Source organism: Anomaloglossus baeobatrachus, unplaced genomic scaffold (genome assembly GCF_048569485.1).
Source record: "Anomaloglossus baeobatrachus isolate aAnoBae1 unplaced genomic scaffold, aAnoBae1.hap1 Scaffold_4127, whole genome shotgun sequence".
In the NCBI taxonomy this organism is placed as follows: domain Eukaryota; kingdom Metazoa; phylum Chordata; class Amphibia; order Anura; family Aromobatidae; genus Anomaloglossus; species Anomaloglossus baeobatrachus.
Window position 1 is genome coordinate 470 of NW_027443463.1, and position 26697 is coordinate 27166.

At 46.7% G+C, this 26697-nt stretch overlaps 15 non-coding genes and 3 pseudogenes across 15 annotated transcripts; all 18 read left to right on the forward strand.

Moving 5' to 3' along the window:
• Positions 1–352: 352 nt before the first annotated feature.
• On the forward strand, positions 353–543 carry LOC142277658 (U2 spliceosomal RNA). The gene has a single exon (XR_012740782.1). It is a non-coding gene; the product is annotated as a U2 spliceosomal RNA (small nuclear RNA).
• A 1387-nt stretch (positions 544–1930) lies between these two features.
• Positions 1931–2121, forward strand: LOC142277670 (U2 spliceosomal RNA). The gene has a single exon (XR_012740793.1). It is a non-coding gene; the product is annotated as a U2 spliceosomal RNA (small nuclear RNA).
• A 1387-nt stretch (positions 2122–3508) lies between these two features.
• On the forward strand, positions 3509–3699 carry LOC142277682 (U2 spliceosomal RNA). Its single transcript, XR_012740804.1, has one exon. It is a non-coding gene; the product is annotated as a U2 spliceosomal RNA (small nuclear RNA).
• Positions 3700–5086: 1387 nt separating this feature from the next.
• LOC142277688 (U2 spliceosomal RNA) lies at positions 5087–5277 on the forward strand. Its single transcript, XR_012740806.1, has one exon. It is a non-coding gene; the product is annotated as a U2 spliceosomal RNA (small nuclear RNA).
• Positions 5278–6664: 1387 nt separating this feature from the next.
• Positions 6665–6855, forward strand: LOC142277689 (U2 spliceosomal RNA). The gene has a single exon (XR_012740807.1). It is a non-coding gene; the product is annotated as a U2 spliceosomal RNA (small nuclear RNA).
• A 1387-nt stretch (positions 6856–8242) lies between these two features.
• Positions 8243–8433, forward strand: LOC142277659 (U2 spliceosomal RNA). Its single transcript, XR_012740783.1, has one exon. It is a non-coding gene; the product is annotated as a U2 spliceosomal RNA (small nuclear RNA).
• A 1387-nt stretch (positions 8434–9820) lies between these two features.
• Positions 9821–10011, forward strand: LOC142277660 (U2 spliceosomal RNA). Its single transcript, XR_012740784.1, has one exon. It is a non-coding gene; the product is annotated as a U2 spliceosomal RNA (small nuclear RNA).
• Positions 10012–11398: 1387 nt separating this feature from the next.
• Positions 11399–11589, forward strand: LOC142277661 (U2 spliceosomal RNA). The gene has a single exon (XR_012740785.1). It is a non-coding gene; the product is annotated as a U2 spliceosomal RNA (small nuclear RNA).
• Positions 11590–12976: 1387 nt separating this feature from the next.
• Positions 12977–13167, forward strand: LOC142277662 (U2 spliceosomal RNA). Its single transcript, XR_012740786.1, has one exon. It is a non-coding gene; the product is annotated as a U2 spliceosomal RNA (small nuclear RNA).
• Positions 13168–14554: 1387 nt separating this feature from the next.
• Positions 14555–14745, forward strand: LOC142277664 (U2 spliceosomal RNA). The gene has a single exon (XR_012740787.1). It is a non-coding gene; the product is annotated as a U2 spliceosomal RNA (small nuclear RNA).
• A 1387-nt stretch (positions 14746–16132) lies between these two features.
• On the forward strand, positions 16133–16274 carry LOC142277687 (U2 spliceosomal RNA; annotated as a pseudogene).
• Positions 16275–16971: 697 nt separating this feature from the next.
• LOC142277683 (U2 spliceosomal RNA) lies at positions 16972–17169 on the forward strand. The gene has a single exon (XR_012740805.1). It is a non-coding gene; the product is annotated as a U2 spliceosomal RNA (small nuclear RNA).
• Positions 17170–18556: 1387 nt separating this feature from the next.
• LOC142277665 (U2 spliceosomal RNA) lies at positions 18557–18747 on the forward strand. Its single transcript, XR_012740788.1, has one exon. It is a non-coding gene; the product is annotated as a U2 spliceosomal RNA (small nuclear RNA).
• Positions 18748–20134: 1387 nt separating this feature from the next.
• On the forward strand, positions 20135–20278 carry LOC142277686 (U2 spliceosomal RNA; annotated as a pseudogene).
• Positions 20279–20959: 681 nt separating this feature from the next.
• On the forward strand, positions 20960–21163 carry LOC142277684 (U2 spliceosomal RNA; annotated as a pseudogene).
• Positions 21164–22550: 1387 nt separating this feature from the next.
• LOC142277666 (U2 spliceosomal RNA) lies at positions 22551–22741 on the forward strand. Its single transcript, XR_012740789.1, has one exon. It is a non-coding gene; the product is annotated as a U2 spliceosomal RNA (small nuclear RNA).
• A 1387-nt stretch (positions 22742–24128) lies between these two features.
• On the forward strand, positions 24129–24319 carry LOC142277667 (U2 spliceosomal RNA). Its single transcript, XR_012740790.1, has one exon. It is a non-coding gene; the product is annotated as a U2 spliceosomal RNA (small nuclear RNA).
• Positions 24320–25706: 1387 nt separating this feature from the next.
• LOC142277668 (U2 spliceosomal RNA) lies at positions 25707–25897 on the forward strand. The gene has a single exon (XR_012740791.1). It is a non-coding gene; the product is annotated as a U2 spliceosomal RNA (small nuclear RNA).
• The last annotated feature ends 800 nt before the right edge of the window (positions 25898–26697 follow it).

The following is a 26697-nucleotide window of genomic DNA, read 5'->3' on the forward strand; positions in this document are numbered from 1 at the left end:
TTGGGGATGATGAAAGGGCTTTCTACGGGTAAGGATGGCAAAGGGTGGCAGTGACGGAAAGTCAGGCAACCTGTCCTGTCCGTCTTTTTGTATCGTGAATTGGAAAGACTGCAAGGGGGAGGGGAGTTGCTTGCGCCCTAAAGGAGGAGTTATTCAGATTCATTGCAGTGGGCGGCGGCTGCAAAACGCACCATTCTTCTTGTTTTGGCTCTGCAAAGCAGCCTTTTCAAGGGTTGGCTTGGGTGACAAAATGTCTTGTGTAGGCGTGGGTTTGTCTCCCTCTCGCTCTCTCTCCCTAAGATGTGTCCGGCATAGGCCAGGGTGCCACTCGAGGCCCAAACCAATTCTGGTTATCGCTTCTCGGCCTTTTGGCTAAGATCAAGTGTAGTATCTGTTCTTATCAGTTTAATATCTGATACGTCCCCTATCTGGGGACCATATATTAAATGGATTTTTAGAACAGGGAGATGGAAAAAGAGCTTGCTCTGTCCACTCCACGCATTGACCTGGTATTGCAGTACCTCCAGGAACGGTGCACCCCTTCTTAACCCAGTTTCCAAAAGCAGAACTCAATTCACCTGATTCATATTAGCCCGATTTAATGAATTGGAAGAAAGCATACGTCTTCATATGCACCTCAATTTGGCCCATTCACTTTTCACACTTCCTCCTTTTGTTTTTTATCTTTCACACTTTTGACTTTCTTTATTCATCCAAATAGCAAACTCATCACCACTCAACCTGACCAACTCGGCTATGTCCCCGTGCTGCAGTTCTCTGTCTTATCTAGATCATTTGCAATTGAATGGAATAGATCCCTTTTGGACAAAGTGGATTCACCTGCTGCTGCAGTGACCACAGGTGTGATAACATCTAGAATTGGCATCTGGTGCGATCTCTCCGCTTCCACTCCAAAGAAAGTTACCTGTTTATTCCTATCATGCATTGGTTTTTGGGGTTTTCTTTGAGTAATGATGATCTCTTTAGTAGTCTGTTGGCGCCCTCTCCTGGAGGAATAGTTTGCTTGCTCTTGGACATTCTAAAAGAGAGGTCATGATAGACATTGAGCTTCTGAGCTCAATTGGGGACAGTCATGGGTGATGAATGTTTGCAACCTACTGCGAAGCCTCATACCGCAATATAAGGAACGTCAAATACTAAGAAAGGGCGGCCTATGAAAGAATTACTACTTTCAATAAGTACACTTAAACGGCTAATTGGGAATAGAAAAACTGTAAAAAGCCCTCTGAGAAAGCCCCCCTCTAACCTTTGATAGTAAGCTTTTCTGTAGTCTGCCTGTTGATGTATTTTCCGTTTGAACTGTGCACAACATGAAGAGACGGAACACTGGCGGCTTGTCACAATGCCCCCCGATGACATCACAATAGCGCTGCTGCCTAGAAAACAAGCTGCGCAGAAGAAGTTGTTCTTTGGGTGGGAGGGTGGGCTAGTGGAAGGAGGGGGCAATCTCTTTTTTTCCCGGGTGGTAGGGGGATGACAGGAGAAGGGAAGCGGGTGGTGAGAAAGGTACAGAGGGCAGGGTTTGGGGGCTGGGAAGGAAAGGGAAAAGATTAGGGTTTGGGGATGATGAAAGGGCTTTCTACGGGTAAGGATGGCAAAGGGTGGCAGTGACGGAAAGTCAGGCAACCTGTCCTGTCCGTCTTTTTGTATCGTGAATTGGAAAGACTGCAAGGGGGAGGGGAGTTGCTTGCGCCCTAAAGGAGGAGTTATTCAGATTCATTGCAGTGGGCGGCGGCTGCAAAACGCACCATTCTTCTTGTTTTGGCTCTGCAAAGCAGCCTTTTCAAGGGTTGGCTTGGGTGACAAAATGTCTTGTGTAGGCGTGGGTTTGTCTCCCTCTCGCTCTCTCTCCCTAAGATGTGTCCGGCATAGGCCAGGGTGCCACTCGAGGCCCAAACCAATTCTGGTTATCGCTTCTCGGCCTTTTGGCTAAGATCAAGTGTAGTATCTGTTCTTATCAGTTTAATATCTGATACGTCCCCTATCTGGGGACCATATATTAAATGGATTTTTAGAACAGGGAGATGGAAAAAGAGCTTGCTCTGTCCACTCCACGCATTGACCTGGTATTGCAGTACCTCCAGGAACGGTGCACCCCTTCTTAACCCAGTTTCCAAAAGCAGAACTCAATTCACCTGATTCATATTAGCCCGATTTAATGAATTGGAAGAAAGCATACGTCTTCATATGCACCTCAATTTGGCCCATTCACTTTTCACACTTCCTCCTTTTGTTTTTTATCTTTCACACTTTTGACTTTCTTTATTCATCCAAATAGCAAACTCATCACCACTCAACCTGACCAACTCGGCTATGTCCCCGTGCTGCAGTTCTCTGTCTTATCTAGATCATTTGCAATTGAATGGAATAGATCCCTTTTGGACAAAGTGGATTCACCTGCTGCTGCAGTGACCACAGGTGTGATAACATCTAGAATTGGCATCTGGTGCGATCTCTCCGCTTCCACTCCAAAGAAAGTTACCTGTTTATTCCTATCATGCATTGGTTTTTGGGGTTTTCTTTGAGTAATGATGATCTCTTTAGTAGTCTGTTGGCGCCCTCTCCTGGAGGAATAGTTTGCTTGCTCTTGGACATTCTAAAAGAGAGGTCATGATAGACATTGAGCTTCTGAGCTCAATTGGGGACAGTCATGGGTGATGAATGTTTGCAACCTACTGCGAAGCCTCATACCGCAATATAAGGAACGTCAAATACTAAGAAAGGGCGGCCTATGAAAGAATTACTACTTTCAATAAGTACACTTAAACGGCTAATTGGGAATAGAAAAACTGTAAAAAGCCCTCTGAGAAAGCCCCCCTCTAACCTTTGATAGTAAGCTTTTCTGTAGTCTGCCTGTTGATGTATTTTCCGTTTGAACTGTGCACAACATGAAGAGACGGAACACTGGCGGCTTGTCACAATGCCCCCCGATGACATCACAATAGCGCTGCTGCCTAGAAAACAAGCTGCGCAGAAGAAGTTGTTCTTTGGGTGGGAGGGTGGGCTAGTGGAAGGAGGGGGCAATCTCTTTTTTTCCCGGGTGGTAGGGGGATGACAGGAGAAGGGAAGCGGGTGGTGAGAAAGGTACAGAGGGCAGGGTTTGGGGGCTGGGAAGGAAAGGGAAAAGATTAGGGTTTGGGGATGATGAAAGGGCTTTCTACGGGTAAGGATGGCAAAGGGTGGCAGTGACGGAAAGTCAGGCAACCTGTCCTGTCCGTCTTTTTGTATCGTGAATTGGAAAGACTGCAAGGGGGAGGGGAGTTGCTTGCGCCCTAAAGGAGGAGTTATTCAGATTCATTGCAGTGGGCGGCGGCTGCAAAACGCACCATTCTTCTTGTTTTGGCTCTGCAAAGCAGCCTTTTCAAGGGTTGGCTTGGGTGACAAAATGTCTTGTGTAGGCGTGGGTTTGTCTCCCTCTCGCTCTCTCTCCCTAAGATGTGTCCGGCATAGGCCAGGGTGCCACTCGAGGCCCAAACCAATTCTGGTTATCGCTTCTCGGCCTTTTGGCTAAGATCAAGTGTAGTATCTGTTCTTATCAGTTTAATATCTGATACGTCCCCTATCTGGGGACCATATATTAAATGGATTTTTAGAACAGGGAGATGGAAAAAGAGCTTGCTCTGTCCACTCCACGCATTGACCTGGTATTGCAGTACCTCCAGGAACGGTGCACCCCTTCTTAACCCAGTTTCCAAAAGCAGAACTCAATTCACCTGATTCATATTAGCCCGATTTAATGAATTGGAAGAAAGCATACGTCTTCATATGCACCTCAATTTGGCCCATTCACTTTTCACACTTCCTCCTTTTGTTTTTTATCTTTCACACTTTTGACTTTCTTTATTCATCCAAATAGCAAACTCATCACCACTCAACCTGACCAACTCGGCTATGTCCCCGTGCTGCAGTTCTCTGTCTTATCTAGATCATTTGCAATTGAATGGAATAGATCCCTTTTGGACAAAGTGGATTCACCTGCTGCTGCAGTGACCACAGGTGTGATAACATCTAGAATTGGCATCTGGTGCGATCTCTCCGCTTCCACTCCAAAGAAAGTTACCTGTTTATTCCTATCATGCATTGGTTTTTGGGGTTTTCTTTGAGTAATGATGATCTCTTTAGTAGTCTGTTGGCGCCCTCTCCTGGAGGAATAGTTTGCTTGCTCTTGGACATTCTAAAAGAGAGGTCATGATAGACATTGAGCTTCTGAGCTCAATTGGGGACAGTCATGGGTGATGAATGTTTGCAACCTACTGCGAAGCCTCATACCGCAATATAAGGAACGTCAAATACTAAGAAAGGGCGGCCTATGAAAGAATTACTACTTTCAATAAGTACACTTAAACGGCTAATTGGGAATAGAAAAACTGTAAAAAGCCCTCTGAGAAAGCCCCCCTCTAACCTTTGATAGTAAGCTTTTCTGTAGTCTGCCTGTTGATGTATTTTCCGTTTGAACTGTGCACAACATGAAGAGACGGAACACTGGCGGCTTGTCACAATGCCCCCCGATGACATCACAATAGCGCTGCTGCCTAGAAAACAAGCTGCGCAGAAGAAGTTGTTCTTTGGGTGGGAGGGTGGGCTAGTGGAAGGAGGGGGCAATCTCTTTTTTTCCCGGGTGGTAGGGGGATGACAGGAGAAGGGAAGCGGGTGGTGAGAAAGGTACAGAGGGCAGGGTTTGGGGGCTGGGAAGGAAAGGGAAAAGATTAGGGTTTGGGGATGATGAAAGGGCTTTCTACGGGTAAGGATGGCAAAGGGTGGCAGTGACGGAAAGTCAGGCAACCTGTCCTGTCCGTCTTTTTGTATCGTGAATTGGAAAGACTGCAAGGGGGAGGGGAGTTGCTTGCGCCCTAAAGGAGGAGTTATTCAGATTCATTGCAGTGGGCGGCGGCTGCAAAACGCACCATTCTTCTTGTTTTGGCTCTGCAAAGCAGCCTTTTCAAGGGTTGGCTTGGGTGACAAAATGTCTTGTGTAGGCGTGGGTTTGTCTCCCTCTCGCTCTCTCTCCCTAAGATGTGTCCGGCATAGGCCAGGGTGCCACTCGAGGCCCAAACCAATTCTGGTTATCGCTTCTCGGCCTTTTGGCTAAGATCAAGTGTAGTATCTGTTCTTATCAGTTTAATATCTGATACGTCCCCTATCTGGGGACCATATATTAAATGGATTTTTAGAACAGGGAGATGGAAAAAGAGCTTGCTCTGTCCACTCCACGCATTGACCTGGTATTGCAGTACCTCCAGGAACGGTGCACCCCTTCTTAACCCAGTTTCCAAAAGCAGAACTCAATTCACCTGATTCATATTAGCCCGATTTAATGAATTGGAAGAAAGCATACGTCTTCATATGCACCTCAATTTGGCCCATTCACTTTTCACACTTCCTCCTTTTGTTTTTTATCTTTCACACTTTTGACTTTCTTTATTCATCCAAATAGCAAACTCATCACCACTCAACCTGACCAACTCGGCTATGTCCCCGTGCTGCAGTTCTCTGTCTTATCTAGATCATTTGCAATTGAATGGAATAGATCCCTTTTGGACAAAGTGGATTCACCTGCTGCTGCAGTGACCACAGGTGTGATAACATCTAGAATTGGCATCTGGTGCGATCTCTCCGCTTCCACTCCAAAGAAAGTTACCTGTTTATTCCTATCATGCATTGGTTTTTGGGGTTTTCTTTGAGTAATGATGATCTCTTTAGTAGTCTGTTGGCGCCCTCTCCTGGAGGAATAGTTTGCTTGCTCTTGGACATTCTAAAAGAGAGGTCATGATAGACATTGAGCTTCTGAGCTCAATTGGGGACAGTCATGGGTGATGAATGTTTGCAACCTACTGCGAAGCCTCATACCGCAATATAAGGAACGTCAAATACTAAGAAAGGGCGGCCTATGAAAGAATTACTACTTTCAATAAGTACACTTAAACGGCTAATTGGGAATAGAAAAACTGTAAAAAGCCCTCTGAGAAAGCCCCCCTCTAACCTTTGATAGTAAGCTTTTCTGTAGTCTGCCTGTTGATGTATTTTCCGTTTGAACTGTGCACAACATGAAGAGACGGAACACTGGCGGCTTGTCACAATGCCCCCCGATGACATCACAATAGCGCTGCTGCCTAGAAAACAAGCTGCGCAGAAGAAGTTGTTCTTTGGGTGGGAGGGTGGGCTAGTGGAAGGAGGGGGCAATCTCTTTTTTTCCCGGGTGGTAGGGGGATGACAGGAGAAGGGAAGCGGGTGGTGAGAAAGGTACAGAGGGCAGGGTTTGGGGGCTGGGAAGGAAAGGGAAAAGATTAGGGTTTGGGGATGATGAAAGGGCTTTCTACGGGTAAGGATGGCAAAGGGTGGCAGTGACGGAAAGTCAGGCAACCTGTCCTGTCCGTCTTTTTGTATCGTGAATTGGAAAGACTGCAAGGGGGAGGGGAGTTGCTTGCGCCCTAAAGGAGGAGTTATTCAGATTCATTGCAGTGGGCGGCGGCTGCAAAACGCACCATTCTTCTTGTTTTGGCTCTGCAAAGCAGCCTTTTCAAGGGTTGGCTTGGGTGACAAAATGTCTTGTGTAGGCGTGGGTTTGTCTCCCTCTCGCTCTCTCTCCCTAAGATGTGTCCGGCATAGGCCAGGGTGCCACTCGAGGCCCAAACCAATTCTGGTTATCGCTTCTCGGCCTTTTGGCTAAGATCAAGTGTAGTATCTGTTCTTATCAGTTTAATATCTGATACGTCCCCTATCTGGGGACCATATATTAAATGGATTTTTAGAACAGGGAGATGGAAAAAGAGCTTGCTCTGTCCACTCCACGCATTGACCTGGTATTGCAGTACCTCCAGGAACGGTGCACCCCTTCTTAACCCAGTTTCCAAAAGCAGAACTCAATTCACCTGATTCATATTAGCCCGATTTAATGAATTGGAAGAAAGCATACGTCTTCATATGCACCTCAATTTGGCCCATTCACTTTTCACACTTCCTCCTTTTGTTTTTTATCTTTCACACTTTTGACTTTCTTTATTCATCCAAATAGCAAACTCATCACCACTCAACCTGACCAACTCGGCTATGTCCCCGTGCTGCAGTTCTCTGTCTTATCTAGATCATTTGCAATTGAATGGAATAGATCCCTTTTGGACAAAGTGGATTCACCTGCTGCTGCAGTGACCACAGGTGTGATAACATCTAGAATTGGCATCTGGTGCGATCTCTCCGCTTCCACTCCAAAGAAAGTTACCTGTTTATTCCTATCATGCATTGGTTTTTGGGGTTTTCTTTGAGTAATGATGATCTCTTTAGTAGTCTGTTGGCGCCCTCTCCTGGAGGAATAGTTTGCTTGCTCTTGGACATTCTAAAAGAGAGGTCATGATAGACATTGAGCTTCTGAGCTCAATTGGGGACAGTCATGGGTGATGAATGTTTGCAACCTACTGCGAAGCCTCATACCGCAATATAAGGAACGTCAAATACTAAGAAAGGGCGGCCTATGAAAGAATTACTACTTTCAATAAGTACACTTAAACGGCTAATTGGGAATAGAAAAACTGTAAAAAGCCCTCTGAGAAAGCCCCCCTCTAACCTTTGATAGTAAGCTTTTCTGTAGTCTGCCTGTTGATGTATTTTCCGTTTGAACTGTGCACAACATGAAGAGACGGAACACTGGCGGCTTGTCACAATGCCCCCCGATGACATCACAATAGCGCTGCTGCCTAGAAAACAAGCTGCGCAGAAGAAGTTGTTCTTTGGGTGGGAGGGTGGGCTAGTGGAAGGAGGGGGCAATCTCTTTTTTTCCCGGGTGGTAGGGGGATGACAGGAGAAGGGAAGCGGGTGGTGAGAAAGGTACAGAGGGCAGGGTTTGGGGGCTGGGAAGGAAAGGGAAAAGATTAGGGTTTGGGGATGATGAAAGGGCTTTCTACGGGTAAGGATGGCAAAGGGTGGCAGTGACGGAAAGTCAGGCAACCTGTCCTGTCCGTCTTTTTGTATCGTGAATTGGAAAGACTGCAAGGGGGAGGGGAGTTGCTTGCGCCCTAAAGGAGGAGTTATTCAGATTCATTGCAGTGGGCGGCGGCTGCAAAACGCACCATTCTTCTTGTTTTGGCTCTGCAAAGCAGCCTTTTCAAGGGTTGGCTTGGGTGACAAAATGTCTTGTGTAGGCGTGGGTTTGTCTCCCTCTCGCTCTCTCTCCCTAAGATGTGTCCGGCATAGGCCAGGGTGCCACTCGAGGCCCAAACCAATTCTGGTTATCGCTTCTCGGCCTTTTGGCTAAGATCAAGTGTAGTATCTGTTCTTATCAGTTTAATATCTGATACGTCCCCTATCTGGGGACCATATATTAAATGGATTTTTAGAACAGGGAGATGGAAAAAGAGCTTGCTCTGTCCACTCCACGCATTGACCTGGTATTGCAGTACCTCCAGGAACGGTGCACCCCTTCTTAACCCAGTTTCCAAAAGCAGAACTCAATTCACCTGATTCATATTAGCCCGATTTAATGAATTGGAAGAAAGCATACGTCTTCATATGCACCTCAATTTGGCCCATTCACTTTTCACACTTCCTCCTTTTGTTTTTTATCTTTCACACTTTTGACTTTCTTTATTCATCCAAATAGCAAACTCATCACCACTCAACCTGACCAACTCGGCTATGTCCCCGTGCTGCAGTTCTCTGTCTTATCTAGATCATTTGCAATTGAATGGAATAGATCCCTTTTGGACAAAGTGGATTCACCTGCTGCTGCAGTGACCACAGGTGTGATAACATCTAGAATTGGCATCTGGTGCGATCTCTCCGCTTCCACTCCAAAGAAAGTTACCTGTTTATTCCTATCATGCATTGGTTTTTGGGGTTTTCTTTGAGTAATGATGATCTCTTTAGTAGTCTGTTGGCGCCCTCTCCTGGAGGAATAGTTTGCTTGCTCTTGGACATTCTAAAAGAGAGGTCATGATAGACATTGAGCTTCTGAGCTCAATTGGGGACAGTCATGGGTGATGAATGTTTGCAACCTACTGCGAAGCCTCATACCGCAATATAAGGAACGTCAAATACTAAGAAAGGGCGGCCTATGAAAGAATTACTACTTTCAATAAGTACACTTAAACGGCTAATTGGGAATAGAAAAACTGTAAAAAGCCCTCTGAGAAAGCCCCCCTCTAACCTTTGATAGTAAGCTTTTCTGTAGTCTGCCTGTTGATGTATTTTCCGTTTGAACTGTGCACAACATGAAGAGACGGAACACTGGCGGCTTGTCACAATGCCCCCCGATGACATCACAATAGCGCTGCTGCCTAGAAAACAAGCTGCGCAGAAGAAGTTGTTCTTTGGGTGGGAGGGTGGGCTAGTGGAAGGAGGGGGCAATCTCTTTTTTTCCCGGGTGGTAGGGGGATGACAGGAGAAGGGAAGCGGGTGGTGAGAAAGGTACAGAGGGCAGGGTTTGGGGGCTGGGAAGGAAAGGGAAAAGATTAGGGTTTGGGGATGATGAAAGGGCTTTCTACGGGTAAGGATGGCAAAGGGTGGCAGTGACGGAAAGTCAGGCAACCTGTCCTGTCCGTCTTTTTGTATCGTGAATTGGAAAGACTGCAAGGGGGAGGGGAGTTGCTTGCGCCCTAAAGGAGGAGTTATTCAGATTCATTGCAGTGGGCGGCGGCTGCAAAACGCACCATTCTTCTTGTTTTGGCTCTGCAAAGCAGCCTTTTCAAGGGTTGGCTTGGGTGACAAAATGTCTTGTGTAGGCGTGGGTTTGTCTCCCTCTCGCTCTCTCTCCCTAAGATGTGTCCGGCATAGGCCAGGGTGCCACTCGAGGCCCAAACCAATTCTGGTTATCGCTTCTCGGCCTTTTGGCTAAGATCAAGTGTAGTATCTGTTCTTATCAGTTTAATATCTGATACGTCCCCTATCTGGGGACCATATATTAAATGGATTTTTAGAACAGGGAGATGGAAAAAGAGCTTGCTCTGTCCACTCCACGCATTGACCTGGTATTGCAGTACCTCCAGGAACGGTGCACCCCTTCTTAACCCAGTTTCCAAAAGCAGAACTCAATTCACCTGATTCATATTAGCCCGATTTAATGAATTGGAAGAAAGCATACGTCTTCATATGCACCTCAATTTGGCCCATTCACTTTTCACACTTCCTCCTTTTGTTTTTTATCTTTCACACTTTTGACTTTCTTTATTCATCCAAATAGCAAACTCATCACCACTCAACCTGACCAACTCGGCTATGTCCCCGTGCTGCAGTTCTCTGTCTTATCTAGATCATTTGCAATTGAATGGAATAGATCCCTTTTGGACAAAGTGGATTCACCTGCTGCTGCAGTGACCACAGGTGTGATAACATCTAGAATTGGCATCTGGTGCGATCTCTCCGCTTCCACTCCAAAGAAAGTTACCTGTTTATTCCTATCATGCATTGGTTTTTGGGGTTTTCTTTGAGTAATGATGATCTCTTTAGTAGTCTGTTGGCGCCCTCTCCTGGAGGAATAGTTTGCTTGCTCTTGGACATTCTAAAAGAGAGGTCATGATAGACATTGAGCTTCTGAGCTCAATTGGGGACAGTCATGGGTGATGAATGTTTGCAACCTACTGCGAAGCCTCATACCGCAATATAAGGAACGTCAAATACTAAGAAAGGGCGGCCTATGAAAGAATTACTACTTTCAATAAGTACACTTAAACGGCTAATTGGGAATAGAAAAACTGTAAAAAGCCCTCTGAGAAAGCCCCCCTCTAACCTTTGATAGTAAGCTTTTCTGTAGTCTGCCTGTTGATGTATTTTCCGTTTGAACTGTGCACAACATGAAGAGACGGAACACTGGCGGCTTGTCACAATGCCCCCCGATGACATCACAATAGCGCTGCTGCCTAGAAAACAAGCTGCGCAGAAGAAGTTGTTCTTTGGGTGGGAGGGTGGGCTAGTGGAAGGAGGGGGCAATCTCTTTTTTTCCCGGGTGGTAGGGGGATGACAGGAGAAGGGAAGCGGGTGGTGAGAAAGGTACAGAGGGCAGGGTTTGGGGGCTGGGAAGGAAAGGGAAAAGATTAGGGTTTGGGGATGATGAAAGGGCTTTCTACGGGTAAGGATGGCAAAGGGTGGCAGTGACGGAAAGTCAGGCAACCTGTCCTGTCCGTCTTTTTGTATCGTGAATTGGAAAGACTGCAAGGGGGAGGGGAGTTGCTTGCGCCCTAAAGGAGGAGTTATTCAGATTCATTGCAGTGGGCGGCGGCTGCAAAACGCACCATTCTTCTTGTTTTGGCTCTGCAAAGCAGCCTTTTCAAGGGTTGGCTTGGGTGACAAAATGTCTTGTGTAGGCGTGGGTTTGTCTCCCTCTCGCTCTCTCTCCCTAAGATGTGTCCGGCATAGGCCAGGGTGCCACTCGAGGCCCAAACCAATTCTGGTTATCGCTTCTCGGCCTTTTGGCTAAGATCAAGTGTAGTATCTGTTCTTATCAGTTTAATATCTGATACGTCCCCTATCTGGGGACCATATATTAAATGGATTTTTAGAACAGGGAGATGGAAAAAGAGCTTGCTCTGTCCACTCCACGCATTGACCTGGTATTGCAGTACCTCCAGGAACGGTGCACCCCTTCTTAACCCAGTTTCCAAAAGCAGAACTCAATTCACCTGATTCATATTAGCCCGATTTAATGAATTGGAAGAAAGCATACGTCTTCATATGCACCTCAATTTGGCCCATTCACTTTTCACACTTCCTCCTTTTGTTTTTTATCTTTCACACTTTTGACTTTCTTTATTCATCCAAATAGCAAACTCATCACCACTCAACCTGACCAACTCGGCTATGTCCCCGTGCTGCAGTTCTCTGTCTTATCTAGATCATTTGCAATTGAATGGAATAGATCCCTTTTGGACAAAGTGGATTCACCTGCTGCTGCAGTGACCACAGGTGTGATAACATCTAGAATTGGCATCTGGTGCGATCTCTCCGCTTCCACTCCAAAGAAAGTTACCTGTTTATTCCTATCATGCATTGGTTTTTGGGGTTTTCTTTGAGTAATGATGATCTCTTTAGTAGTCTGTTGGCGCCCTCTCCTGGAGGAATAGTTTGCTTGCTCTTGGACATTCTAAAAGAGAGGTCATGATAGACATTGAGCTTCTGAGCTCAATTGGGGACAGTCATGGGTGATGAATGTTTGCAACCTACTGCGAAGCCTCATACCGCAATATAAGGAACGTCAAATACTAAGAAAGGGCGGCCTATGAAAGAATTACTACTTTCAATAAGTACACTTAAACGGCTAATTGGGAATAGAAAAACTGTAAAAAGCCCTCTGAGAAAGCCCCCCTCTAACCTTTGATAGTAAGCTTTTCTGTAGTCTGCCTGTTGATGTATTTTCCGTTTGAACTGTGCACAACATGAAGAGACGGAACACTGGCGGCTTGTCACAATGCCCCCCGATGACATCACAATAGCGCTGCTGCCTAGAAAACAAGCTGCGCAGAAGAAGTTGTTCTTTGGGTGGGAGGGTGGGCTAGTGGAAGGAGGGGGCAATCTCTTTTTTTCCCGGGTGGTAGGGGGATGACAGGAGAAGGGAAGCGGGTGGTGAGAAAGGTACAGAGGGCAGGGTTTGGGGGCTGGGAAGGAAAGGGAAAAGATTAGGGTTTGGGGATGATGAAAGGGCTTTCTACGGGTAAGGATGGCAAAGGGTGGCAGTGACGGAAAGTCAGGCAACCTGTCCTGTCCGTCTTTTTGTATCGTGAATTGGAAAGACTGCAAGGGGGAGGGGAGTTGCTTGCGCCCTAAAGGAGGAGTTATTCAGATTCATTGCAGTGGGCGGCGGCTGCAAAACGCACCATTCTTCTTGTTTTGGCTCTGCAAAGCAGCCTTTTCAAGGGTTGGCTTGGGTGACAAAATGTCTTGTGTAGGCGTGGGTTTGTCTCCCTCTCGCTCTCTCTCCCTAAGATGTGTCCGGCATAGGCCAGGGTGCCACTCGAGGCCCAAACCAATTCTGGTTATCGCTTCTCGGCCTTTTGGCTAAGATCAAGTGTAGTATCTGTTCTTATCAGTTTAATATCTGATACGTCCCCTATCTGGGGACCATATATTAAATGGATTTTTAGAACAGGGAGATGGAAAAAGAGCTTGCTCTGTCCACTCCACGCATTGACCTGGTATTGCAGTACCTCCAGGAACGGTGCACCCCTTCTTAACCCAGTTTCCAAAAGCAGAACTCAATTCACCTGATTCATATTAGCCCGATTTAATGAATTGGAAGAAAGCATACGTCTTCATATGCACCTCAATTTGGCCCATTCACTTTTCACACTTCCTCCTTTTGTTTTTTATCTTTCACACTTTTGACTTTCTTTATTCATCCAAATAGCAAACTCATCACCACTCAACCTGACCAACTCGGCTATGTCCCCGTGCTGCAGTTCTCTGTCTTATCTAGATCATTTGCAATTGAATGGAATAGATCCCTTTTGGACAAAGTGGATTCACCTGCTGCTGCAGTGACCACAGGTGTGATAACATCTAGAATTGGCATCTGGTGCGATCTCTCCGCTTCCACTCCAAAGAAAGTTACCTGTTTATTCCTATCATGCATTGGTTTTTGGGGTTTTCTTTGAGTAATGATGATCTCTTTAGTAGTCTGTTGGCGCCCTCTCCTGGAGGAATAGTTTGCTTGCTCTTGGACATTCTAAAAGAGAGGTCATGATAGACATTGAGCTTCTGAGCTCAATTGGGGACAGTCATGGGTGATGAATGTTTGCAACCTACTGCGAAGCCTCATACCGCAATATAAGGAACGTCAAATACTAAGAAAGGGCGGCCTATGAAAGAATTACTACTTTCAATAAGTACACTTAAACGGCTAATTGGGAATAGAAAAACTGTAAAAAGCCCTCTGAGAAAGCCCCCCTCTAACCTTTGATAGTAAGCTTTTCTGTAGTCTGCCTGTTGATGTATTTTCCGTTTGAACTGTGCACAACATGAAGAGACGGAACACTGGCGGCTTGTCACAATGCCCCCCGATGACATCACAATAGCGCTGCTGCCTAGAAAACAAGCTGCGCAGAAGAAGTTGTTCTTTGGGTGGGAGGGTGGGCTAGTGGAAGGAGGGGGCAATCTCTTTTTTTCCCGGGTGGTAGGGGGATGACAGGAGAAGGGAAGCGGGTGGTGAGAAAGGTACAGAGGGCAGGGTTTGGGGGCTGGGAAGGAAAGGGAAAAGATTAGGGTTTGGGGATGATGAAAGGGCTTTCTACGGGTAAGGATGGCAAAGGGTGGCAGTGACGGAAAGTCAGGCAACCTGTCCTGTCCGTCTTTTTGTATCGTGAATTGGAAAGACTGCAAGGGGGAGGGGAGTTGCTTGCGCCCTAAAGGAGGAGTTATTCAGATTCATTGCAGTGGGCGGCGGCTGCAAAACGCACCATTCTTCTTGTTTTGGCTCTGCAAAGCAGCCTTTTCAAGGGTTGGCTTGGGTGACAAAATGTCTTGTGTAGGCGTGGGTTTGTCTCCCTCTCGCTCTCTCTCCCTAAGATGTGTCCGGCATAGGCCAGGGTGCCACTCGAGGCCCAAACCAATTCTGGTTATCGCTTCTCGGCCTTTTGGCTAAGATCAAGTGTAGTATCTGTTCTTATCAGTTTAATATCTGATACGTCCCCTATCTGGGGACCATATATTAAATGGATTTTTAGAACAGGGAGATGGAAAAAGAGCTTGCTCTGTCCACTCCACGCATTGACCTGGTATTGCAGTACCTCCAGGAACGGTGCACCCCTTCTTAACCCAGTTTCCAAAAGCAGAACTCAATTCACCTGATTCATATTAGCCCGATTTAATGAATTGGAAGAAAGCATACGTCTTCATATGCACCTCAATTTGGCCCATTCACTTTTCACACTTCCTCCTTTTGTTTTTTATCTTTCACACTTTTGACTTTCTTTATTCATCCAAATAGCAAACTCATCACCACTCAACCTGACCAACTCGGCTATGTCCCCGTGCTGCAGTTCTCTGTCTTATCTAGATCATTTGCAATTGAATGGAATAGATCCCTTTTGGACAAAGTGGATTCACCTGCTGCTGCAGTGACCACAGGTGTGATAACATCTAGAATTGGCATCTGGTGCGATCTCTCCGCTTCCACTCCAAAGAAAGTTACCTGTTTATTCCTATCATGCATTGGTTTTTGGGGTTTTCTTTGAGTAATGATGATCTCTTTAGTAGTCTGTTGGCGCCCTCTCCTGGAGGAATAGTTTGCTTGCTCTTGGACATTCTAAAAGAGAGGTCATGATAGACATTGAGCTTCTGAGCTCAATTGGGGACAGTCATGGGTGATGAATGTTTGCAACCTACTGCGAAGCCTCATACCGCAATATAAGGAACGTCAAATACTAAGAAAGGGCGGCCTATGAAAGAATTACTACTTTCAATAAGTACACTTAAACGGCTAATTGGGAATAGAAAAACTGTAAAAAGCCCTCTGAGAAAGCCCCCCTCTAACCTTTGATAGTAAGCTTTTCTGTAGTCTGCCTGTTGATGTATTTTCCGTTTGAACTGTGCACAACATGAAGAGACGGAACACTGGCGGCTTGTCACAATGCCCCCCGATGACATCACAATAGCGCTGCTGCCTAGAAAACAAGCTGCGCAGAAGAAGTTGTTCTTTGGGTGGGAGGGTGGGCTAGTGGAAGGAGGGGGCAATCTCTTTTTTTCCCGGGTGGTAGGGGGATGACAGGAGAAGGGAAGCGGGTGGTGAGAAAGGTACAGAGGGCAGGGTTTGGGGGCTGGGAAGGAAAGGGAAAAGATTAGGGTTTGGGGATGATGAAAGGGCTTTCTACGGGTAAGGATGGCAAAGGGTGGCAGTGACGGAAAGTCAGGCAACCTGTCCTGTCCGTCTTTTTGTATCGTGAATTGGAAAGACTGCAAGGGGGAGGGGAGTTGCTTGCGCCCTAAAGGAGGAGTTATTCAGATTCATTGCAGTGGGCGGCGGCTGCAAAACGCACCATTCTTCTTGTTTTGGCTCTGCAAAGCAGCCTTTTCAAGGGTTGGCTTGGGTGACAAAATGTCTTGTGTAGGCGTGGGTTTGTCTCCCTCTCGCTCTCTCTCCCTAAGATGTGTCCGGCATAGGCCAGGGTGCCACTCGAGGCCCAAACCAATTCTGGTTATCGCTTCTCGGCCTTTTGGCTAAGATCAAGTGTAGTATCGTTCGAAAAGGTGGTTTAAGGCTCCGGCCACCTTAGTACAATGATGCAATGCACACTGGAAGGTTGCGCTTGTTAGTACTTTGGGAGGATAGTATATCCATCTAGAGGAAACCATGGCCCTACCAGGATCGAGGCTATTAGACTGAGTAAGTGTGGGGGCTATGGTGCAATGTGCCCCAGGATTGACGACCCTGGAGTGAGTCTGAGCTTGCTGGCTTTGGACCCCGGCAAGCCTTGGGCTCTGTAGCACACCGTACCTTGCCCTTTCATACTTTCTGAGCATATTGCTCTATCCCGGCCTTCTGGCTAGGAAGGGAAATTTTTATAATCATGGTCGGAGGTCCGTTCAGCTTTGGGCTGAGAAACCAACACCCGGTTGGAGGTCCGGGTCAGCTTCGGCTGAGAAACCAACACCCGGTTGGAGGTCCGGGTCAGCTTCGGCTGAGAAACCAACACCCGGTTGGAGGTCCGGGTCAGCTTCGGCTGAGAAACCAACACCCGGTTGGAGGTCCGGTTAGCCTTGGGCTGAGAAACCAACACCGGTTGACGGTCCGGGCAGTTTCGGCTGCGAAACCAACAACTAGTAGCTCTCTACTCCACTTGGGTAAGATGCCTGGGTGGACGCTGGGAGCAACGACAAGGCTCAACCAGGCTTCGGCTTGGGGGAGCACCGAAGATCCCTGACCCTTGCTGTGGCCTTCTGGCTCGGAGGGACGGGGTTGATTTTTGGGGACCCTCTCCTCACGGAGGGGTCCACACGAATCCTAGCCTTTGCACTGTTTTTGGTGTGACTTCGGTCATGCATTTTTTGCGGTGCTTTGGAAAGCTTCATTAAATCAAAAAATCTGTTCTTATCAGTTTAATATCTGATACGTCCCCTATCTGGGGACCATATATTAAATGGATTTTTAGAACAGGGAGATGGAAAAAGAGCTTGCTCTGTCCACTCCACGCATTGACCTGGTATTGCAGTACCTCCAGGAACGGTGCACCCCTTCTTAACCCAGTTTCCAAAAGCAGAACTCAATTCACCTGATTCATATTAGCCCGATTTAATGAATTGGAAGAAAGCATACGTCTTCATATGCACCTCAATTTGGCCCATTCACTTTTCACACTTCCTCCTTTTGTTTTTTATCTTTCACACTTTTGACTTTCTTTATTCATCCAAATAGCAAACTCATCACCACTCAACCTGACCAACTCGGCTATGTCCCCGTGCTGCAGTTCTCTGTCTTATCTAGATCATTTGCAATTGAATGGAATAGATCCCTTTTGGACAAAGTGGATTCACCTGCTGCTGCAGTGACCACAGGTGTGATAACATCTAGAATTGGCATCTGGTGCGATCTCTCCGCTTCCACTCCAAAGAAAGTTACCTGTTTATTCCTATCATGCATTGGTTTTTGGGGTTTTCTTTGAGTAATGATGATCTCTTTAGTAGTCTGTTGGCGCCCTCTCCTGGAGGAATAGTTTGCTTGCTCTTGGACATTCTAAAAGAGAGGTCATGATAGACATTGAGCTTCTGAGCTCAATTGGGGACAGTCATGGGTGATGAATGTTTGCAACCTACTGCGAAGCCTCATACCGCAATATAAGGAACGTCAAATACTAAGAAAGGGCGGCCTATGAAAGAATTACTACTTTCAATAAGTACACTTAAACGGCTAATTGGGAATAGAAAAACTGTAAAAAGCCCTCTGAGAAAGCCCCCCTCTAACCTTTGATAGTAAGCTTTTCTGTAGTCTGCCTGTTGATGTATTTTCCGTTTGAACTGTGCACAACATGAAGAGACGGAACACTGGCGGCTTGTCACAATGCCCCCCGATGACATCACAATAGCGCTGCTGCCTAGAAAACAAGCTGCGCAGAAGAAGTTGTTCTTTGGGTGGGAGGGTGGGCTAGTGGAAGGAGGGGGCAATCTCTTTTTTTCCCGGGTGGTAGGGGGATGACAGGAGAAGGGAAGCGGGTGGTGAGAAAGGTACAGAGGGCAGGGTTTGGGGGCTGGGAAGGAAAGGGAAAAGATTAGGGTTTGGGGATGATGAAAGGGCTTTCTACGGGTAAGGATGGCAAAGGGTGGCAGTGACGGAAAGTCAGGCAACCTGTCCTGTCCGTCTTTTTGTATCGTGAATTGGAAAGACTGCAAGGGGGAGGGGAGTTGCTTGCGCCCTAAAGGAGGAGTTATTCAGATTCATTGCAGTGGGCGGCGGCTGCAAAACGCACCATTCTTCTTGTTTTGGCTCTGCAAAGCAGCCTTTTCAAGGGTTGGCTTGGGTGACAAAATGTCTTGTGTAGGCGTGGGTTTGTCTCCCTCTCGCTCTCTCTCCCTAAGATGTGTCCGGCATAGGCCAGGGTGCCACTCGAGGCCCAAACCAATTCTGGTTATCGCTTCTCGGCCTTTTGGCTAAGATCAAGTGTAGTATCTGTTCTTATCAGTTTAATATCTGATACGTCCCCTATCTGGGGACCATATATTAAATGGATTTTTAGAACAGGGAGATGGAAAAAGAGCTTGCTCTGTCCACTCCACGCATTGACCTGGTATTGCAGTACCTCCAGGAACGGTGCACCCCTTCTTAACCCAGTTTCCAAAAGCAGAACTCAATTCACCTGATTCATATTAGCCCGATTTAATGAATTGGAAGAAAGCATACGTCTTCATATGCACCTCAATTTGGCCCATTCACTTTTCACACTTCCTCCTTTTGTTTTTTATCTTTCACACTTTTGACTTTCTTTATTCATCCAAATAGCAAACTCATCACCACTCAACCTGACCAACTCGGCTATGTCCCCGTGCTGCAGTTCTCTGTCTTATCTAGATCATTTGCAATTGAATGGAATAGATCCCTTTTGGACAAAGTGGATTCACCTGCTGCTGCAGTGACCACAGGTGTGATAACATCTAGAATTGGCATCTGGTGCGATCTCTCCGCTTCCACTCCAAAGAAAGTTACCTGTTTATTCCTATCATGCATTGGTTTTTGGGGTTTTCTTTGAGTAATGATGATCTCTTTAGTAGTCTGTTGGCGCCCTCTCCTGGAGGAATAGTTTGCTTGCTCTTGGACATTCTAAAAGAGAGGTCATGATAGACATTGAGCTTCTGAGCTCAATTGGGGACAGTCATGGGTGATGAATGTTTGCAACCTACTGCGAAGCCTCATACCGCAATATAAGGAACGTCAAATACTAAGAAAGGGCGGCCTATGAAAGAATTACTACTTTCAATAAGTACACTTAAACGGCTAATTGGGAATAGAAAAACTGTAAAAAGCCCTCTGAGAAAGCCCCCCTCTAACCTTTGATAGTAAGCTTTTCTGTAGTCTGCCTGTTGATGTATTTTCCGTTTGAACTGTGCACAACATGAAGAGACGGAACACTGGCGGCTTGTCACAATGCCCCCCGATGACATCACAATAGCGCTGCTGCCTAGAAAACAAGCTGCGCAGAAGAAGTTGTTCTTTGGGTGGGAGGGTGGGCTAGTGGAAGGAGGGGGCAATCTCTTTTTTTCCCGGGTGGTAGGGGGATGACAGGAGAAGGGAAGCGGGTGGTGAGAAAGGTACAGAGGGCAGGGTTTGGGGGCTGGGAAGGAAAGGGAAAAGATTAGGGTTTGGGGATGATGAAAGGGCTTTCTACGGGTAAGGATGGCAAAGGGTGGCAGTGACGGAAAGTCAGGCAACCTGTCCTGTCCGTCTTTTTGTATCGTGAATTGGAAAGACTGCAAGGGGGAGGGGAGTTGCTTGCGCCCTAAAGGAGGAGTTATTCAGATTCATTGCAGTGGGCGGCGGCTGCAAAACGCACCATTCTTCTTGTTTTGGCTCTGCAAAGCAGCCTTTTCAAGGGTTGGCTTGGGTGACAAAATGTCTTGTGTAGGCGTGGGTTTGTCTCCCTCTCGCTCTCTCTCCCTAAGATGTGTCCGGCATAGGCCAGGGTGCCACTCGAGGCCCAAACCAATTCTGGTTATCGCTTCTCGGCCTTTTGGCTAAGATCAAGTGTAGTATCCTTTTGGCTAAGATCATGTGTAGTGTTGTTCGAAGAGGTGGTTTAAGCTCCAGGCCACCTTAGTACAATGATACACTGCACACTGGAAGGTTGCGCTTGCTAGTACTCTGGGTGGATAGTATATTCATCTAGAGGAAAACATGGCCCTACCAGGATCAAGGCTATTAGACTGAGTAAGGGTGGGGGGCTATAGTACAACGTGCCCCAGGACTGACGACCCTGGAGTGAGTCTGAGCTTGCTGGCTTGGGACCCCGGCAAGCCTTGGGCTCTGTAGCACACCGTACCTTGCCTTTTCATACTTTTTGAGCATATTACCCTATCCCGGCCTTCTGGCTAGGAAGGGAAATTTTTATAATCCCGGTCGGAGGTCTGGTCAGCTTTGGGCTGAGAAACTAACACCCGGTTGGAGGTCCGGGTCAGCTTCGGCTGAGAAACCAACACCCGGTTGGAGGTCTGGGTCAGCTTCGGCTGAGAAACCAACACCCGGTTGGAGGTCCGGTTAGCCTTGGGCTGAGAAACCAACACCGGTTGACGGTCCGGGCAGTTTCGGCTGCGAAACCAATAACTAGTAGCTCTCTACTCCACTTGGGTAAGATGCCTGGGTGGACGCTGGGAGCAACGACAAGGCTCAACCAGGCTTCGGCTTGGGGGAGCACCGAAGATCCCTGACCCTTGCTGTGGCCTTCTGGCTCGGAGGGACGGGGTTGATTTTTGGGGACCCTCTCCTCACGGTGGGGTCCACACGAATCCTAGCCTTTGCACTGTTTTTGGTGTGACTTCGGTCATGCATTTTTTGTGGTGCTTTGGAAAGCTTCATTAAATCATTAAATCAAAATCTGTTCTTATCAGTTTAATATCTGATACGTCCCCTATCTGGGGACCATATATTAAATGGATTTTTAGAACAGGGAGATGGAAAAAGAGCTTGCTCTGTCCACTCCACGCATTGACCTGGTATTGCAGTACCTCCAGGAACGGTGCACCCCTTCTTAACCCAGTTTCCAAAAGCAGAACTCAATTCACCTGATTCATATTAGCCCGATTTAATGAATTGGAAGAAAGCATACGTCTTCATATGCACCTCAATTTGGCCCATTCACTTTTCACACTTCCTCCTTTTGTTTTTTATCTTTCACACTTTTGACTTTCTTTATTCATCCAAATAGCAAACTCATCACCACTCAACCTGACCAACTCGGCTATGTCCCCGTGCTGCAGTTCTCTGTCTTATCTAGATCATTTGCAATTGAATGGAATAGATCCCTTTTGGACAAAGTGGATTCACCTGCTGCTGCAGTGACCACAGGTGTGATAACATCTAGAATTGGCATCTGGTGCGATCTCTCCGCTTCCACTCCAAAGAAAGTTACCTGTTTATTCCTATCATGCATTGGTTTTTGGGGTTTTCTTTGAGTAATGATGATCTCTTTAGTAGTCTGTTGGCGCCCTCTCCTGGAGGAATAGTTTGCTTGCTCTTGGACATTCTAAAAGAGAGGTCATGATAGACATTGAGCTTCTGAGCTCAATTGGGGACAGTCATGGGTGATGAATGTTTGCAACCTACTGCGAAGCCTCATACCGCAATATAAGGAACGTCAAATACTAAGAAAGGGCGGCCTATGAAAGAATTACTACTTTCAATAAGTACACTTAAACGGCTAATTGGGAATAGAAAAACTGTAAAAAGCCCTCTGAGAAAGCCCCCCTCTAACCTTTGATAGTAAGCTTTTCTGTAGTCTGCCTGTTGATGTATTTTCCGTTTGAACTGTGCACAACATGAAGAGACGGAACACTGGCGGCTTGTCACAATGCCCCCCGATGACATCACAATAGCGCTGCTGCCTAGAAAACAAGCTGCGCAGAAGAAGTTGTTCTTTGGGTGGGAGGGTGGGCTAGTGGAAGGAGGGGGCAATCTCTTTTTTTCCCGGGTGGTAGGGGGATGACAGGAGAAGGGAAGCGGGTGGTGAGAAAGGTACAGAGGGCAGGGTTTGGGGGCTGGGAAGGAAAGGGAAAAGATTAGGGTTTGGGGATGATGAAAGGGCTTTCTACGGGTAAGGATGGCAAAGGGTGGCAGTGACGGAAAGTCAGGCAACCTGTCCTGTCCGTCTTTTTGTATCGTGAATTGGAAAGACTGCAAGGGGGAGGGGAGTTGCTTGCGCCCTAAAGGAGGAGTTATTCAGATTCATTGCAGTGGGCGGCGGCTGCAAAACGCACCATTCTTCTTGTTTTGGCTCTGCAAAGCAGCCTTTTCAAGGGTTGGCTTGGGTGACAAAATGTCTTGTGTAGGCGTGGGTTTGTCTCCCTCTCGCTCTCTCTCCCTAAGATGTGTCCGGCATAGGCCAGGGTGCCACTCGAGGCCCAAACCAATTCTGGTTATCGCTTCTCGGCCTTTTGGCTAAGATCAAGTGTAGTATCTGTTCTTATCAGTTTAATATCTGATACGTCCCCTATCTGGGGACCATATATTAAATGGATTTTTAGAACAGGGAGATGGAAAAAGAGCTTGCTCTGTCCACTCCACGCATTGACCTGGTATTGCAGTACCTCCAGGAACGGTGCACCCCTTCTTAACCCAGTTTCCAAAAGCAGAACTCAATTCACCTGATTCATATTAGCCCGATTTAATGAATTGGAAGAAAGCATACGTCTTCATATGCACCTCAATTTGGCCCATTCACTTTTCACACTTCCTCCTTTTGTTTTTTATCTTTCACACTTTTGACTTTCTTTATTCATCCAAATAGCAAACTCATCACCACTCAACCTGACCAACTCGGCTATGTCCCCGTGCTGCAGTTCTCTGTCTTATCTAGATCATTTGCAATTGAATGGAATAGATCCCTTTTGGACAAAGTGGATTCACCTGCTGCTGCAGTGACCACAGGTGTGATAACATCTAGAATTGGCATCTGGTGCGATCTCTCCGCTTCCACTCCAAAGAAAGTTACCTGTTTATTCCTATCATGCATTGGTTTTTGGGGTTTTCTTTGAGTAATGATGATCTCTTTAGTAGTCTGTTGGCGCCCTCTCCTGGAGGAATAGTTTGCTTGCTCTTGGACATTCTAAAAGAGAGGTCATGATAGACATTGAGCTTCTGAGCTCAATTGGGGACAGTCATGGGTGATGAATGTTTGCAACCTACTGCGAAGCCTCATACCGCAATATAAGGAACGTCAAATACTAAGAAAGGGCGGCCTATGAAAGAATTACTACTTTCAATAAGTACACTTAAACGGCTAATTGGGAATAGAAAAACTGTAAAAAGCCCTCTGAGAAAGCCCCCCTCTAACCTTTGATAGTAAGCTTTTCTGTAGTCTGCCTGTTGATGTATTTTCCGTTTGAACTGTGCACAACATGAAGAGACGGAACACTGGCGGCTTGTCACAATGCCCCCCGATGACATCACAATAGCGCTGCTGCCTAGAAAACAAGCTGCGCAGAAGAAGTTGTTCTTTGGGTGGGAGGGTGGGCTAGTGGAAGGAGGGGGCAATCTCTTTTTTTCCCGGGTGGTAGGGGGATGACAGGAGAAGGGAAGCGGGTGGTGAGAAAGGTACAGAGGGCAGGGTTTGGGGGCTGGGAAGGAAAGGGAAAAGATTAGGGTTTGGGGATGATGAAAGGGCTTTCTACGGGTAAGGATGGCAAAGGGTGGCAGTGACGGAAAGTCAGGCAACCTGTCCTGTCCGTCTTTTTGTATCGTGAATTGGAAAGACTGCAAGGGGGAGGGGAGTTGCTTGCGCCCTAAAGGAGGAGTTATTCAGATTCATTGCAGTGGGCGGCGGCTGCAAAACGCACCATTCTTCTTGTTTTGGCTCTGCAAAGCAGCCTTTTCAAGGGTTGGCTTGGGTGACAAAATGTCTTGTGTAGGCGTGGGTTTGTCTCCCTCTCGCTCTCTCTCCCTAAGATGTGTCCGGCATAGGCCAGGGTGCCACTCGAGGCCCAAACCAATTCTGGTTATCGCTTCTCGGCCTTTTGGCTAAGATCAAGTGTAGTATCTGTTCTTATCAGTTTAATATCTGATACGTCCCCTATCTGGGGACCATATATTAAATGGATTTTTAGAACAGGGAGATGGAAAAAGAGCTTGCTCTGTCCACTCCACGCATTGACCTGGTATTGCAGTACCTCCAGGAACGGTGCACCCCTTCTTAACCCAGTTTCCAAAAGCAGAACTCAATTCACCTGATTCATATTAGCCCGATTTAATGAATTGGAAGAAAGCATACGTCTTCATATGCACCTCAATTTGGCCCATTCACTTTTCACACTTCCTCCTTTTGTTTTTTATCTTTCACACTTTTGACTTTCTTTATTCATCCAAATAGCAAACTCATCACCACTCAACCTGACCAACTCGGCTATGTCCCCGTGCTGCAGTTCTCTGTCTTATCTAGATCATTTGCAATTGAATGGAATAGATCCCTTTTGGACAAAGTGGATTCACCTGCTGCTGCAGTGACCACAGGTGTGATAACATCTAGAATTGGCATCTGGTGCGATCTCTCCGCTTCCACTCCAAAGAAAGTTACCTGTTTATTCCTATCATGCATTGGTTTTTGGGGTTTTCTTTGAGTAATGATGATCTCTTTAGTAGTCTGTTGGCGCCCTCTCCTGGAGGAATAGTTTGCTTGCTCTTGGACATTCTAAAAGAGAGGTCATGATAGACATTGAGCTTCTGAGCTCAATTGGGGACAGTCATGGGTGATGAATGTTTGCAACCTACTGCGAAGCCTCATACCGCAATATAAGGAACGTCAAATACTAAGAAAGGGCGGCCTATGAAAGAATTACTACTTTCAATAAGTACACTTAAACGGCTAATTGGGAATAGAAAAACTGTAAAAAGCCCTCTGAGAAAGCCCCCCTCTAACCTTTGATAGTAAGCTTTTCTGTAGTCTGCCTGTTGATGTATTTTCCGTTTGAACTGTGCACAACATGAAGAGACGGAACACTGGCGGCTTGTCACAATGCCCCCCGATGACATCACAATAGCGCTGCTGCCTAGAAAACAAGCTGCGCAGAAGAAGTTGTTCTTTGGGTGGGAGGGTGGGCTAGTGGAAGGAGGGGGCAATCTCTTTTTTTCCCGGGTGGTAGGGGGATGACAGGAGAAGGGAAGCGGGTGGTGAGAAAGGTACAGAGGGCAGGGTTTGGGGGCTGGGAAGGAAAGGGAAAAGATTAGGGTTTGGGGATGATGAAAGGGCTTTCTACGGGTAAGGATGGCAAAGGGTGGCAGTGACGGAAAGTCAGGCAACCTGTCCTGTCCGTCTTTTTGTATCGTGAATTGGAAAGACTGCAAGGGGGAGGGGAGTTGCTTGCGCCCTAAAGGAGGAGTTATTCAGATTCATTGCAGTGGGCGGCGGCTGCAAAACGCACCATTCTTCTTGTTTTGGCTCTGCAAAGCAGCCTTTTCAAGGGTTGGCTTGGGTGACAAAATGTCTTGTGTAGGCGTGGGTTTGTCTCCCTCTCGCTCTCTCTCCCTAAGATGTGTCCGGCATAGGCCAGGGTGCCACTCGAGGCCCAAACCAATTCTGGTTATCGCTTCTCGGCCTTTTGGCTAAGATCAAGTGTAGTATCTGTTCTTATCAGTTTAATATCTGATACGTCCCCTATCTGGGGACCATATATTAAATGGATTTTTAGAACAGGGAGATGGAAAAAGAGCTTGCTCTGTCCACTCCACGCATTGACCTGGTATTGCAGTACCTCCAGGAACGGTGCACCCCTTCTTAACCCAGTTTCCAAAAGCAGAACTCAATTCACCTGATTCATATTAGCCCGATTTAATGAATTGGAAGAAAGCATACGTCTTCATATGCACCTCAATTTGGCCCATTCACTTTTCACACTTCCTCCTTTTGTTTTTTATCTTTCACACTTTTGACTTTCTTTATTCATCCAAATAGCAAACTCATCACCACTCAACCTGACCAACTCGGCTATGTCCCCGTGCTGCAGTTCTCTGTCTTATCTAGATCATTTGCAATTGAATGGAATAGATCCCTTTTGGACAAAGTGGATTCACCTGCTGCTGCAGTGACCACAGGTGTGATAACATCTAGAATTGGCATCTGGTGCGATCTCTCCGCTTCCACTCCAAAGAAAGTTACCTGTTTATTCCTATCATGCATTGGTTTTTGGGGTTTTCTTTGAGTAATGATGATCTCTTTAGTAGTCTGTTGGCGCCCTCTCCTGGAGGAATAGTTTGCTTGCTCTTGGACATTCTAAAAGAGAGGTCATGATAGACATTGAGCTTCTGAGCTCAATTGGGGACAGTCATGGGTGATGAATGTTTGCAACCTACTGCGAAGCCTCATACCGCAATATAAGGAACGTCAAATACTAAGAAAGGGCGGCCTATGAAAGAATTACTACTTTCAATAAGTACACTTAAACGGCTAATTGGGAATAGAAAAACTGTAAAAAGCCCTCTGAGAAAGCCCCCCTCTAACCTTTGATAGTAAGCTTTTCTGTAGTCTGCCTGTTGATGTATTTTCCGTTTGAACTGTGCACAACATGAAGAGACGG